General features: G+C 38.7%; 1 long non-coding RNA gene across 2 annotated transcripts; it reads left to right on the forward strand.

Annotated features, from left to right (window-relative positions):
- The first annotated feature begins 209 nt into the window (after positions 1-209).
- Positions 210-6,065, forward strand: LOC133265665 (uncharacterized). Of its 2 annotated transcripts, XR_009742051.1 has the most exons (4): positions 210-315; positions 398-531; positions 1,631-1,726; positions 5,660-6,065. It is a non-coding gene; the product is annotated as an uncharacterized LOC133265665 (long non-coding RNA). The 2 variants fall into 2 exon arrangements; XR_009742050.1 differs by lacking the exon at positions 210-315 and having other exon boundaries at positions 334-531.
- The last annotated feature ends 7,178 nt before the right edge of the window (positions 6,066-13,243 follow it).

The following is a 13,243-nucleotide window of genomic DNA, read 5'->3' on the forward strand; positions in this document are numbered from 1 at the left end:
AGGTGATAGTAAAGATTTGGAAATCTGGAGAAACGAAGGGTGAAAGACTCCTGACAGATAAATGCAGGTCTCTGCACGTAGAGAGGCTGCAGCTTTAAAACAGACTAAAACCTAACATGTGTACTTCACTTAATAGGAATGGGCTTAAAAAACACCTAAAATTCTTTCCTCATTTGAGGCCTGAATAGGAGGGTAATACAGCAATCATTATAGGGTGTTAAAAACAAATCAGCCCTTGTGTAATTGGGTACAGCTTCCCTGAAGCAAGTAGAGTTTGCACCTGTTTGAACCAGGGCTTCATCTGGTCTGCTGAAGGTGAGTTTGAGGCCCACCAACACCTTTCAGATGGATCTACCATAAGTCAACAACTGATGATAACAACCTCTAACCCCAACAGCAAACAATCCTCATTCCAGAAGAAGTGTTCGGAGCCACAGGGGAATACTGGGAAATAGAGCTATTTTGAGAGAGAATGGGCTTTCTGCAAATAGCTGTGATTAGTTCTGAATGTGCACTCCACCAGTGACCAAGGTATTGCAGCCATCTTTTTCTCTTGTATCTATAGAGATATAGGGGAGATACAGGAAGATTATACAAATTAAGGAGGATGCATGTATAGTCACATATTAAGGCGGTAATAGATTTGAAGAGCTATTCCTGACTGTGCCTAGATTAAGCAATTCTGATGATGAACCTTAGTTAAAAACAGTTATCGAGATACAATCAGCTTTACACATTACATATTCCAACCCCAAAAAGGAAACAAAACAGAATCAAAGCTTCTAATCAGTTTATGATCCAGAGATTTTGCCAGCCAAACTTATTGGAAGAAGTAATGTAAACAGAAAGATGCAAGCAAAGTCAGTTAAGTGGAATTTAAGCTGTCAAGCTACAGTGTAGAACTCCATTACCATATCTCCTCATGTTGTTTTTTTTTTTAATAGTATTCTCTGAAAAGCACTAGATGTAATAAAGTCAATTTAAAATTTGTTCTACCAATCTTTTGCATCTGTAATTTTCCCATTAAATGTAAATGCCCATGAGGCATGCTATTTGCATTACATTGCATTTACAGTCTTTAAAACAAACTATAAATCCCCTCCTTGTTTCATGTGATTGATGCTGTGTGTATAAATACCACCATAAACCTCAAAGGGGGCTAACAGTGACAGTAAATTAAAGTTTTCAAGTCTGGCAGCATCTCAGCACTTCAGCCCTTGATCTTAAGCAGCGTTGTTAACCCCCGCCTCATTGCCCTCCTGAACTCACCTTCCCCCTGCCTCCCCCTTTTCTTCTTTTCCCTCTTTCCTTATTCTATCCCTACTCTGATTTCCTTGGGAAACACCTTTCCATCTATAGAAACTGAACCGAGGCTGGAATATGCTGTTAATTATAAAGTGGCTGCAGCCGTTTGCCAGATAGGACCAGGTCTTGGCTTACCAGAGCTCAAAACCTCTCAGGCCATATTGCCTTTGTAAACAATAGTCAGCCACAGCTTTTTTGATTATCCAGCACCACTCCAAGAATCAACTGGCTTTGGGGGCATTCTTTCTGTGTTTGGTTTGGGTTTTTCTTCTTCTGTTTTTACTTCCCTTCTCTTTTTGATTGCCTTTCTCTGATTTACTTTCAGGCCATATGCAGAAGAAAGAAATTGAGAATTGAGAGAAACCTCCTCCAAGATATAGGCATGCATCATTGTGTCATCATTAAATGTTCCAGTTAATAGGTAACTCCAATTTTCTTTATCAAGTTTTGTTATAAAATCAACACTCACTTGATCCTGTTGAATCTTGGCTTTAGAAGTTAGCAGTTTCTCCTGTGATGTCTGCCACTGCTTAAGTAGGAGACACGATTTATGCTAAAATTATCTGAAAGATTGCTCTGTGGGCCAAACACAACCTCCTCATAGGTGAAGTGTAATGCAGGCAGTGGGGTAATGCTCACTTGCCACCACGAAGAGTCTAGTTCTCTATTTTTCACATGAGAACCAAGCACCAGCAGCTCAGCTCTACGTCCTGCAGTCAGGCAGAAATATTTAATGTTTTTCTTAGAAAGAGAAAATTATTAATGAGAAAATATTGATGCAATCATATAAAATCTGTGGGGCAGAGGGAGTTCTTTTCAGATCAGGGAATGATCTCAGGGGGAGAGAAGGCTGTGGCAGCTCTCTTATCCCTTTTTTCTCCCACCCTTCATACTCAAGGGGTTCTCATGCCTAGGAATGAGATTTCTATCTTCACTATGGCTTTGCAAGTTGCTATCTTATGTAAACCTCTCTGATACAACCTTTAGAAGTCAGTGATATCCAAAGCCCTACCAGGCTTCTTTATGTCAGGAGGAACATTACAATCAAAATGCTTTTCCTGCAGAATTTCTGAAGAGTGCCAGGTTTTGGTAAAAATTAGGAATGGGCACGATCATTTGTTTCCTTAAAATGGCTGGGATACATATGAATATAAAAGGAATGGAAATAAGCTAGGAGTTTTGTCAACACATTTGAGTCCTGAAATAAAGTGATGCCATTCAGGCTGGGTTACCTTTAAAACCAATTTAACAGCTACAGAAGGTGTAAGTCATTAGCATTTTTTTCCTGAGGACAAGTATGTTATGTGTCTTTGCTGAACATCGATAATGCTATTCAGCAATCTGCATCAAAGTATGCAGAACGACGACTCAACAGGTGAATGCTGATGGCTGTTTAACTTCCTATAACAAGGCTCCCTATGGGTTTTATCTTGGAATGCAGTTACCCATAAGTCTGACGGTAGCCAAAGGAAACCACAGTATTTCATTTCTTTTGACAAAGAGGTTTAGAGGTGCCCAGAGCACGTATAGCCAAGCCCAGGTTTCTTTGTGCATTTGACTGATATTGAGTAACATTTCACTGAACCTTGCCAAGTTTGGATTTTATAATGAGCCACCAAGCCAATCCTAGCTGCTACAGCTTAGGTTTGAGTGCCATATCTCCTTATTGTCTTAGGTCTCTTGTCTGTAAGGCTGATGATTGTTTTGGCTTCTCCATGCTTTTGCTGTGCAAGAATTCCCATTAGCAGTCTCATCAGCTATGGGTGCAAGGAGCTCTGCACATAGCGATGACTAGTAGCATGGACACAGAGAAAGGTATCAGCCTAAGGGGCATTTTAGATGTAAACTTTAAAAAGGATGGTGGTATGGAAGCATTTTCTGATCTAGTCTCATTATCAAAAGAAGGTTAAACTAATGCTCAGGTAATGAAAACTGATAGAAACCTCACTGTTTTCATTCTGAAGCACCCCCTTCTTAACCCTTTATTACCCATCCCTGTGCCCCCTCTGATTTGCCCTTTAATGTTCTTTGAGTTATTTGGACACCCTGTTCTTTCAAAGTTGTTATAACAGTTTGACTGCAGTCAGCTGCATGATGCTTTCAGCAGTGGTCTGGGGACATGGTCCCTAATCTTATGAAGAAGTCGCTGAATGGCTCTTTTAAGCATCCTTGATTTCCTTATTAGAGGGAGTTCACTCAAAATCAGAAGCTCAATGTGTGTCTTGCAGGTCAGAGAAATAACTCAGGACCTTCCTTCTCCTAGAAATGAATCTCTTGAGAGTTACTTTTACTGCAATCAGATTCAAAATTTACGAAGCAAAATGAATAAAACCCAATTCTGATAGTACTAATATATATACACATGTGCATCTATATATTTTAAATACACTTAAATTTCATTAGCAATGATTGTTTAGAGAAACATCATTACATTCCTGGGCTTGGGAGCCTTCTCCAGGGTTGTGAACAATCAAAGATTTATTTGAGCCTTCTGCACACTGGGAAATGAAGACACAGAATCTCATTATCATGTCTATTAAAAGGCAGAATCTGGGGTACATCTAAGAAAAGATGTATTACTTTTTAAACTGCACTGCAAACTGTGAAGTACTACAGGGACTTGAACTATTTAAAAATACTCTGGGCTTATGAGTAAGAAAAAATAGGGTCCTTTTCCCAAACAGTATAAAAATATCACACCATTAAGTTCTGCTGTTATTGCAGTCTTGGAAATATGATTGTATCTACTTTTCCTTGAAGCTGGTTGATCCCCGAGTTTGATACTGGGGTCGAGGGACCATGGAGGGCTACCAGAGTGAGTTACTTAGGGGACAATGCAATGGGGGGTATGAACAATGACCAGTTAAATTCTAGTTAACCCCAATTATAAACCTTCACCTTTGTTAATTAGATTAATCCATCAGCAGGCACTATGCTTACAGTGTGGTGGAGGTGCACGATCCAACATTTTCACCATTTATTAAAAGTTGAAATCTTTTATGTCATCAGTGTGTTGCTCACAAATGGCCATGCAATATATTACAGTAAAGGTAAAATCAGGTTAAGTTTACCTATAAATTAGAAGGTAACGTTTATTCCAAGGATCTTTCTTAGAAGTGAAAAATTTGCCTTGCAAGCACTTTCTGCAGTTATTAAAGTTCTCCAAGCTATGAATCTGAGAGCTTAATTAAAAGCAACAGAGACATGTCCAAGGAAGGAAAGGAAAGGGCTGAATGTCACTATAGGCAATTTTCTTAGATTTTTCAACATCTCATTCTTCCATTGATCTGTGTCCAAAATTTTCTGTGCACTGATGCAATGTCTTAACACACTGACCTCTGGAGACCACAGTCCAGTCAAGGTCTGTTTAAGGCAATAGGTGATGGCTAATGTGTTGCCTTCCGGAGCAGAAAGTTTGGTTATACTTTTTGGTGTCCTGGTGGTCATATATCCATGTGGACTTCCCATCAGAGAAAAAAAAGGTCATTTTACTGCAGGTGTGGAAAGCAAAGGGCAGTCTTGAACAGCACCTGTTTGGTCTGCGTTGGCTTGATAAATCTTTTTCATGCTAGCAAAACCCGTGCAATTAGCTTGCTTAAACAGAGACGAGTTTTGCTCTCAGTCCCATATGTGCAATAAATTTATAGTGATCCCACTAAATTCAGTGAGGGTAATTCCTAATTTATATTTGTGAGAGAGCTGCGTTTTGCCCATGAAATGCTTTCGACAAAATGACTCAAAGTCATTTGTAAGTCTTGACAGGCTCTATAACATCCCTTTGAAACAGATGAATGCTGTACAAATGAAACATATTTATATATCTGCAACTTGCATTTGTGTAAACTGAGGCAGGAAAGCCCAGTTCCTGTTGATGTTATAGTTAAATTTCCGATTTAAGTGAAAGATCTGTACTGACAATATTCAAAGGGGCCTGCAAGAAAAGTGTTTACTAAAATCAGATGGTTTTTAACATTTAAAAATGCTTCTATAAGAAATGACTACAAAAGAAAAGAAAACATGAACTGTGGGAGTGCTGTTTCACTCTCCATCAGTGTCCAAACACCTTCCTGTGCCTGCAAAGCAGGATCTTCTTTTAACCCTGGTTCTTCTTTTCTAATTGTGTGTGTCAACACTGGATGAAGGTTTGCATTCTGGGGAAGATCTTCTGTTGGTTAAACACCAGTGCAAAACAGTGAAGAAATCTTTCTGAGATTTGTTGAAGAAGCCACATTTTGGCTTTGGAAGAAGGCATTAAATGTAAAATCAACTGGGATTTGCCTCTGAAAATGTGTGTTTGCTTAAGAGATTGCTGCAGTAGATTTCTGGCTCTTTATATGTTTCAACATGCCTCTAGTTTGCGAGGTTCTGGACTAAAGAGATACTTAAAGGTGAGCAGATCGTCTTCACAGCACCAGAGGCAGGGAGCAGCTGAACTGGAATAAATGCAGGACTAACATCTTCTTAAAGCTGTTACTCAAGGTAAATAGGAAATGGGTTTAGTCGTAATTAAGAAGGCTTTGTAGCTGCTGCAGTTATTCTGTACCAAAGATCCAGAAAACTGTCCCTTTTTCCACCCTCTGCATAGTGATATTGTTACGTTCGCCTCTCCTTGAAAACCCAAAGATTTTATGAGGCAAGTAAACAAAAATTCCAGATTATGGAAATTGATGAAAGCACACAATGCTGCCTTTCTCAGTGTTCAGACTCAACTAATTAAGGATTAGATTATTCAAGAGCAGCAGATCAATTAGGATTGCTTTCTGGAAAACAAAACCCCACCGTGAAATAGAGTTACCTGTTGAAAAGTGAAAGAAATCATGCCCAAGTACAATGGATGGATCAAAGCACAATACTGCACATTGACAAAATAAATTATGAAAACAATAATCATGTTTATCCAGTCTCTTTGTGTAAAACTGTTATTTTGATTCCAGTGCCAGCTGTCTGAAACTTTAATTTAAGTGCTTGCTTGAGGCAAGACATTTGGGATACTAGTTTAGAATGTTTTATAGCCTAAGCAATATGTTTTACTAACCTCAAATACTATGATGATGATTTTAATGGTAACTATAATATGTTCAAGGGGGTTCCAGGGTGATCTTTGATTTTACCAGAATGCTTGTGTGCTTAATGAACCCTGACATTTTTTGGTTCCATTTGCTGCCAGCTCCCCAGGAGCGATGGGGGTGCGGGAGGTGAGTACTTTATGTTTTAAAGGGAGACATAATAAGTACCGTACTGCACTACCTTCACACCAGCGTCAAACGTGTGTGTGTAATCTGGGGAAACAGTTAAAAAAACTCTCTCTACATGTCAGTAATACAAAAATACTGAGAAAAATAGATGGTTCATAATTCACTGAACTATTAGGTTCAGTGGCTGGTGCTTGTTTGCATGCTGAAGAAAAACACAGTATCTCTTTTCTCATGGTGTGAGACTCTTCTCCAGAAATCTGAGGTCCTTGCTGCTTGCTCCAGAAGGGATCAAGACTGCATGGCAAGGGAGAATCCAGCTGAATCTGAGGGATAAGTAGGCTTCAGTTATACATGCTGGGAGTGAGATGGCTTTGCTCTTGAAACTGTGGCTCTCTTATTGCCCCCACATAGCCTTTTATTGCTCCCACATAGCCCCTTGTTTTGTGCCTCAGTTTCCAGCAACATAACAAGGCTAATGACACTTGCAGGGGACCAGAGAATCTCTTCAATCTCTGTGTTCATTTCTAGCACTAAATGCACACCATAAGGTTTGGTATGAATAAAAGTCTTAGAAGGATTCTTCTTATGTCCAGTGAGTTTTCTGAAGACACTGAAGTGCATGATAGAAATGTATTCAGTATTTTTGTCTATTATCTTCTAAAATACAACATTGGATAAAAACCATTAATGAATTATCTTTTAACTACAGGAATTCCAAATGAGTGCTATAAAGATTTCTTCAGGCTAAGGGTAAGGTTCTTTTATTTTTTTGCTAATTTTACTTGTTTTGAATGAAATATATAGTCCTTTTCAATGTGGCTTTTGGCACTTCAACACATGGGCTAACCCAGAAATTAATGGCTTATTGAAATAACAACTTTGAAAGGGATTTTTTTTCAAAGAATGAGAAGGATTTCATTTGCTGCATGCTGGCACACTGATTCATTCATGCTTTATCGGGGCAAAATGAATGTTTGCCCTAATGTATATATAATATATATAACTATACTACATAATTATGTTTTCCAGCAGGTTACCTAATTTCCCTGATTCAAAGATAAAACTAATTCATTGAAAATAATCGGTCCTGTCTTTTTCGTTTTTAATTTTGAAATTAGTATTCATTTTGAAAAACTATGCTCTTAAATCATTTTAAATACAAAGCAATTCGTGGGCAAGTATTAATAAAAGGAAAATCTGGGCCTGGATCTCGTGGGTCTAATGCATTAACTGCACATGTAGCCTTCACAAAGCCATTAAGTCCTAAACTAATCCCATGTTCCCCAACCTACAGCCTCTGGGCCATTTGCAATACTCCAGGATGATTTTTTCTGGCCCGTGACTTGCACTCTTCCTCAGTTTTTCCTGACAGCTATGTGTTGTTTGATACAATTAGCAATCAGATCTCTGTTCCTAGCTAGCAACCTTTTCTCTGTTTAATTTGTGGTCTCGGTTTTCTAAGTATTTATTTACCAGTTCCTCTCCATTACTGTGTTTGAAATGAATTTTGCACTCCGAAGAATGTTTGTCTTCCTTGTCTTTTACATATACAGTATTTGGTGGGTTATTTACCCATTGCATATTCTTTTTACCGGTGGACACTCTCCAGGAAAGAAATGAAAACACAAACTTTATTGTGACTGCAATAGAATAATCGTAATCCTGAGTTAATTCATATAACTTCTTTTACTGATATTTTTCCCCTTTCTGAGCATAAGCCATGAACCTGAAACATGCTCATGTAGTGGGATGATTTCATTTGGAGAAATTTGAGAAAGTGTTTTTGTATTCTTTTATTTATTCAGTTTTACTGCTGGTGACAAAACAATATATAACCAAATGAGAGGTTATTTCATTCAGTCAATTTGTTTTCTCTGATGCAGACTGAATGTTTCTAAGTCATCCTGAACTCCACTGAGTCTGACATCCGTCAGACAACTTGGGTCATTTTTATTCCATTAGCATGAGTTTCCATTGCAACAAATCCTTTCCCTGCTCAAATTTATGTCAGAGATAATCATCCAGATCTTGTCAGTTTTCACTATTAACAGGCTGAACGAGTTCTGATATTAGTAAACGTTTTATTTTCTTGTACATACAACAAAGAAATATTTTATTCTATTTCCATCTAAGGCTGGCAGATGCAAAGTGGGTTTGTATATTTAGTTTAAATGAATTGACATGGCTTTTATAGCTTTAACTCCTGATTCATGATCTGGGGTATGGAGTAAATCTATGAGGTCGTCAGAATATCACTGTGGTCTAGATTTTTTCCACTTCTAAGGCAGGGATGCTGCACAGCAACGGCAGACAACAGAGGCATGTTCACAGAACATTTTCAACATGCAGAGTGATATGCAAGTAGAAAGTGCCAGTATCCTGTTCCCCAAAAGCAATTTCAATAAATTATATCAAATTCCAGTACCCTTGCAGCCTTAGTCCCACGTGCAAACATCCAGTTCTGTGTACAAACAGATGACCTCTCAAATAGTTGACTATATTGACTGAGGTGATAGAGCACGTCTAAGAAGAGCAACAAAACTGGTGAAGGTTCTGAAGCACATCTTATGAGGAGCGGCTGAGGGAAGTGGGGTTGTTTGGACTGGAGAAGAGGAGGCTCAGGGGAGACCTTATCACTCTGTACAACTACCTGAGAGGAGACTGTAACGAGGTGGGGGTCAGTCTCTTCACCCAAGTAACAATAAATAAGACAAGAGGAAATGGCCTCAAGTTGTATCAGGGGAGGTTTGGGTATGAGGAAATAATTCTTCACTGTAAGGGTTGTCAAGCATTGGGACAGGCTTGGGCAGGGCAGTGGTTGAGTCACCATCCCTGGAGGCATTTAGAAGACATGTAGATGTGCTGTTTAGGGACATAAGTTAGCAGTGGACTTGGCAGTGCTGGGGTAATGGTTGAACTTGATGATCTTACAGGACTTTTCCAACCTAAATGATTCCATGATTCTCTGATTCTGTACATTTTGAGACAGAGTAAAGAAATTTGACATAGAATATAAAAGCTGTGCTTGAAAAGACCTGTCAAATGAGAAAAAAAGATATCTGTCTGGGTGAGATGCATAGCAGCTTAGACCCAAATGTATCAGCTCTGACCAGAAATATATCTAAGTGTGCTGTCTTCCACAGAAGCCAATGAGAGAAGGAGTGTTAGAAACATGGCCTGTGCAAGTCTCAGAGATTATGGTTTGAAATAGTAAACATTCTGGAAATGCAGAATGTCCAAGTAGAATAAATTCATCACTTTTAATCCCCTCTAGAGACAAGGGAATTAATTGCTCCATCTATATTCCACTTTGGACAGATTCCTTGTAATGTTTGGGTTATTATGTGCATCTGTAAGTATGAACTTTTCCCTTTGTGTGGAAAAAAGCAGAGAAGTCCCATCATAATGGAAATCAGGTAAAGTATGCAGTGTAAAGAAACCAGATTAGACTCCATGCTGTAAGTCTACAGCATTGATTGGACAGTCCTATTTGGCCTTGAACTGACAACTCTCATTTAAATCAGTAAAAAAACCTTGAACATTGTATTTATTCATTAGGAAAACTCCAGTTATGAGCCTCTTGGTAAAGACAAAAAGAAAGTGTAATTTTAGAAGATAGCTCATATTTAAATTTGATTCAATATATATTAAATCTATGGGAGTCTATGACACAGCAGGAACTAATTGAGATTCTGCAATATGCAAGAAAAGAAATTCCATTGCATTTTTATATAGTTTTCACTGTGTGAAGAGGATTTTGAACGTTGAATTCTGGCTGGGAAAGCCTCGCAGCACAGACATTATTAATAATGCTGAAATCCACATACAGTATTTCCTGTTGCATCTGAATTACTAGATTTAATTAGTATTAAGTAGCCAGGAAAAGATCAGCAGTAACATTCAACATATAGTAAGGTGCATATGTAGTGGGAAACCCTCATAGTCCAATTGTGATATGAGATATAAGACCACCCATGAGCACTGGAGTATTGCATCCATCAGTATGGTACAGGTTCCTTGTTGTCCAATGAGAGTCCTTCTTTTCATCCTACTCTTATAGATTCAATAATTTTGCCTTTACAGTTTGTTTCATTGAACAATGAAAATAGAGGAGTTGATTGTTGCAAAAAACACGTATCTTAATATGCATTTTATTCTTTTGCCCATATATTTCTGCAGAAAATCCGTTACAGATCATAAAAAACATTTCTTAAATAAAAACACATCTTAAATGCACCCTGTGAGTGCAATTAGAAACATTTCCCATCATAGAGCAAAGATAATGTTTCCTAAACGCTCTTAATTTCATACATCTGCTATGCTCTGTCATGAATTTTTTTCTCCTCCAAGACAATTTTTGAAGGTTTCTGCCAATGTAATTCAATTTAAAGCTTTTAATGTCAGCTCAATGGGTCATGCCACTTTCTCCACATTTGTATTAGGCTTAGGGAAGGCAGAAATATGATGAACACTTTTCAGCAGTAGCTTATATTCATGACAAATGGCCATTGTATTTTTTCTCCATTATTTGTTGACCATATTTTGCAATCATTGGTAATTTTTTTATCTCTTTAATGTACACACACACATGCATACAGGCATGTACGCTCCTATTCAGAATCATTTTATTATTATTATTATTCAGAAGCATTTTCTTAGGCCACAAGTCATCTGTATGGCTTTTAAAACTACAAGGCGTCTTCCACATTCACTTGTTTTCAAAATGGGTCTGTAATGATTTTTGGGCTGATTGCTGAACAATAACTATAGATTAATTTTTGACATTGCCTAGAAACTGTGTTTAAAGGATCTGACTTGACACTACTATTCATTTTTGAAAGCTATCAGTTCTGCTGGCTGAACAATCCCCAAGTTCTGGAGTAAGTTATATTTGTCAGAAAACCATAATATCCTGGATATGACTGCATTTGTTCTGTTTTTAATACAGTGTTACTGTGGAATTTGAGCTCATTTGTTGTGCATTAGCTGCTACATCTGAATAAATCACATTTTCACTGAATACCAGGAAAATACCCCTGAAGTCCTAGAATATTCTGTGCCTGGGGAGAAAAAATTTGGCATGAAGAGATGGTGATTCAGGATTCCCTGTTACTAAGAAGCCAGGTTTCCTCAATGCTTGCTAGTGGCTACTGAGAGAAGAGAACTCCGGGACTGCTCCACTGGAAGCTCTTTGCAGCCTTTGCCCACTGAAATTACAGAGCTTTGTTTTCCTAAGCCATCTAATTATAGTGAACCATCACCGTTATCCTCACTCAGAGACAATCTGTCTCATTCATAATATCACATCTTCCTATATCGCACTGCTCTCTTGACCATGGTGATAAATGCTCAGAGTCCAGATTTACTATCAGTAACTCCTGGGAGCATACTTCAGTCATACTGACACACTGCCTCGGTTTTGCTGGAGTGCTGCATTCAAAAAACCTTCCCAAAATAGGTGTGGATGTTTTCAACAAAGACCAAGACTGTGTACATCTTCCATTACACCAACTTTGCTAGCAATAGGAGCATCACAGTCTCATGAATGTAGGCTTATCCTCAAAAGCAGGTTCACAGACCTCTCAGGAGCTACCTGTCAGCTTCTCAGTTGGGTTTTATTTCCACTAAGTCTCAAAAAGACTTTGCAGTTGTCATAATTCTGAAGTAACAACGTACTGCACCAATGGAGGACTGAGTTAACAGAACTGATTTATGGAGCCATGGTCTATGTTTCAACATGTTCTTTCATCCTCAGATGGGGTGTAGAGTCCTTGTTTCCTCAACAGCAGTTTGAAAAGCTGTGGAAATATTTTGTTTATGCATTTTCAACTGAAAGGAAACACTTTGACATTTTTGAAAGAGAATTTCCTAGTTTGGCTTGAGTGAGATGGCCCCAGCCACTTCGTTTTGTGACAGCAAAATCCTGCAATGCAGTTTTCCCTGGTGGTAAATTGCTTCCTAGGATTTGTAAGCAGGAAGCCTGAGGCTCCATTTGTTCCAAAGAAAGCAAAATGACAGAAGAACATCCCCTGCAGTGTCTCTGTGTTGTGTGACACCCTTAACGGGCTGTGAGATGGCTCAGTGGGAAGTCTAAACAGTATTAGTGCTCTAGGATAATTCAAATGGCTAAACACTGAGTGGACCAAGAGATGCATAGAGGTTTATGTTCAAAAACCTTCTCTGCCCCCACCCCATCAATGTATCCTCCCACCCACACATGCTTTGATTTTCTTGAGATAAGAAAGTGATTTTTCCAAAAGGGAATTCCAACACAGGTCTTGCTATAAATTGCTTCACTGTCACCCTTCTGGTCTGAGGAGGATGAAACACATCAAGATCTGCTAGCAAAATAAACAGTGACTGTTTTCCCAAGGGAATTAGTGGCCAGGGAAATAAAACCAAGGGGAGGTTTTACACTTTCAAACACTGGGGGGAAAAGAGTCTCAGAAACAGTTAATACCATTAGCAGAGCCTGGCCTTATAGCCAAGGGAGACGGTCCTTTGCCTCATGACTGCACACCAGCTCTAACACTGCTACAATTGATCAGGAAAGCAGATTTAAACTATCGGTCTCAGGCTTTTCTAATTATCTTAAAATAATCGTTTAACCGCTTGAAATGAACACAGTCACAAAGCAAACCTTCCAGACTGCTCACCACGCACTAACAGACAGACTAATGACCCTAGAGAGCAAGCCAGCTCTTCTGATGCAGCATCATCGGCTCTCAAAGACTAAAGTGACG

Source organism: Pezoporus flaviventris, unplaced genomic scaffold (assembly GCF_033815535.1).
Source record: "Pezoporus flaviventris isolate CSIRO_AGI_PZ_B2104156 unplaced genomic scaffold, CSIRO_AGI_Pfla_v1 ptg000006l, whole genome shotgun sequence".
Classification (NCBI taxonomy): Eukaryota; Metazoa; Chordata; class Aves; order Psittaciformes; family Psittacidae; genus Pezoporus; species Pezoporus flaviventris.